Here is a 2,965-nt window from a genome sequence, read left to right on the forward strand (position 1 = left end):
CTGCATATATGCAACATTACATGTAAGAATGTTGCAAATACAAGTTCTTATATACTGGAATCATAACCCTATACTTTGTTGTCTTATGGACAATAACGTACGCAGCGATTTCCACGAGATGAATAATTTATAATGAGGTTTTATATTTACATAAGTCTTTCCTGTTGCAGGTACGAGTAAAATGTGGTACTTTTTGCAGCACAAATCACAAATTCGTCGAGTGTAACACGCTGTCTTACATCAGTTGAACTCGGAATGACCGGTAAAACGCTACATGTAGGGCGCATTCCACTTAACCACAATGCTCGCGAGGATTATCGGTCTTTGTTTAACTTTCGGTGAACAACAAGGATAAATGATACCGTGAGCGTCGTGATCGTTAAATGGAACGCGCCCGTAGCGCATATCGCGGGACTCAATATCCGATCATAAGTTTCTTCAATATAGCGTCAGAAAAGAGATTAGTAAAATCATATTATAGAAACTCATGATTGGATATTAAGTTCCCCTACTGAAAAAAATCACGTCATGAAATCACATCACAAAATCACGTAATGAAATTAAGTAATTAATGACATAACTGATTACGTAACGAAATGTTCCAAATCAGTATGTGATTTTTGAAAATCATATGATGTTCGAAAATTATGTGATTTTGAAAAATCATTTAACTTGGAAAATCACGTGATTTTGGGAAATTACATGATTTTTTTGGAATCATGATTTGATCTATAAAAAAAATGGTCGTTTAATTCAATTGAATTTTTTTAAGGATTATATTATATTAAAATATAAATATTCTTGATATTTTCATGACATTCTTCAAAAAAGGCATTAAGATGTTGAATTAATATGGGATCTATTATTTTTATACTTTTAATGTAAGTTCTAAAACGTTTTGCTTTAATTTATAATCCTTTTATTATTGTTGCATCTAAGTATAGTAATCAAATTTTAAAGAACTGATAGAAATAGAAAAAAGAAAAAATATACAGTTTTGATTTAGATGTTTATTAATCTCGCAAGGTAAATGTAGTAATGAAGTTAATTTACATTATGTAAGTATGAAATTACCTAATAACTAATAGAGAACCTTAATTATATAAAAACAATTTTTTTACAATAAAATATCCTGCATATAAGAAAACATTAAAAACATACAAAAAATTCAAGCTAGCGTTTAAACCAGAATTGCGTACATTCTATACTACAATCACACGTTAAATTATACGTTGAATAGCGTAATTAATCACATGTTATTTGCGATCTTTTTAACCAGTTAAATCGCATAACGAAATCATGTAATTCCATTGCGAAAAGTTTAGAAACATTTTATTACGTAATGAAAAAGTTAAAAAATAACACGTAATCGATCACTTAATTCGCTATAAATTACCGCCATTTGTTTATAACATTATAACTCTCATTTACAAGTGAAAAACAATTAATAAAAATACAACTTTGGCACTGCGCATATATACATCATGTTATCTATATTCATAAAAACGCAAACTCTTTCGATGCTGTTAGTGTCTTTTGCTACTATTATCAGAAATATTTACAACTTTCTTCAGTGGTAAAGAATTGTTATTAAAAACATCTTCCGTATTTATTAAATGACAGATAGTATACTCTTTTCTTGTTGGTGCATCGATAATAAAGTCTAAAATGCGAATAAAAGTCCCTTCTGTTGTTAAAGCATACGAATTGTCTGATCGAATCATATTTTTTTTTTTTTTATCATATGTACAAACACCGTTCTTTTACAATTTTTCGATATCTTCGACTTTCATCAGATAATTCAAGTTCTTCTATCCACATTAAACTAGTTTTGTAGTGTGGTCCAAAGTATCTTGCATACGAAAATTTACATGTTTGTTTTGCGGTTTTTTGTCCAGATAAGAAATGAAACTACTTACATTTGAAAATGCTTTTAAAGCAACATGTTTCTTTAAAATTAATTCCCTTTGACTCATTGCTATCGATCTGCAAATTTGGTGTACAACGCCCTTAGCACTGTGGACTTTTCGAACTATTTGACCATTCCCGTTTTCAAAACAATAGCCAGAATCAGCCCAAAGTTGGCCCCTATCTGCTACACTTTGTGTCAAATGCAATAGTTGATGGACGTTATATGTCATAGCAGCTTTGAAATAATAGTGTTCGGTGTAATATGAACAAATTTTGTCAATAAGGTATGAGCATGATTGACTTCGTCACGTGTAATGGAATTCTTTAGTAAAATATGGAATGCTTCTATTAGAAACGACCAATGCTTTACCCATATTTCTAAATGTGGAAAACATAATAGTATTGGTAAACTGTAGTACAGAACCCAATTCTCCCACTCTCTTGCCTTCTAATATTTTCTATCTCGTATGGAGCGAGATAAACGAGCAATTTGATTGGGAGCTTTTATTATTAATAACAAGTTGTCAATTTTATTAATATCATTATTGGATAAAGAATATGGCAAATTGTTCGATTCGATCCAATACCCTGAAAATTGTACCGCTATTCTTAAACAAAGACATATGCATACTATCTGGTACAAAACCGGATATAATGTCAAAATCTTGCAAATTAATTAGGTGAATGAAGGTCTTTTTACACCATAAACGGGATTTCGAGATGTAAGACTCTGTCGCATGTGTTCGATTGTTTCAATTTCAGTTCTTTTAGGCGGTATTTCACTTAATAAAGTATATTTTACACTTCCACCTCTCTTGTAGAAAACATAATATCCTGGGTGTAAACACCAATTGCACCCAAAATAACCATTATATTGAATCATACTCTGCATTGGTGCACGGGTAACAGAGTCTACGCAGCAACATATGGTGAATACTTTAATAGTGCGTACTTCATTTGCAATAATACACCGTATACCATCATTTGACGATTTGTTCATGTGAACAATATACGGTTTTAGAAAAATATTCATATTTAGTTTATCTTTACCGAA

The 2,965-nt window shown here is 30.8% G+C and overlaps 1 pseudogene; it reads right to left on the reverse strand.

Annotated features, from left to right (window-relative positions):
• Positions 1 to 1,444: 1,444 nt before the first annotated feature.
• On the reverse strand, positions 1,445 to 2,959 carry LOC138944649 (uncharacterized; annotated as a pseudogene).
• Positions 2,960 to 2,965: the final 6 nt, after the last annotated feature.

This window comes from Polyergus mexicanus, unplaced genomic scaffold, assembly GCF_030449975.1.
Source record: "Polyergus mexicanus isolate NDT 795.1 unplaced genomic scaffold, iyPolMexi1.0 SCAF_364, whole genome shotgun sequence".
In the NCBI taxonomy this organism is placed as follows: Eukaryota; Metazoa; Arthropoda; class Insecta; order Hymenoptera; family Formicidae; genus Polyergus; species Polyergus mexicanus.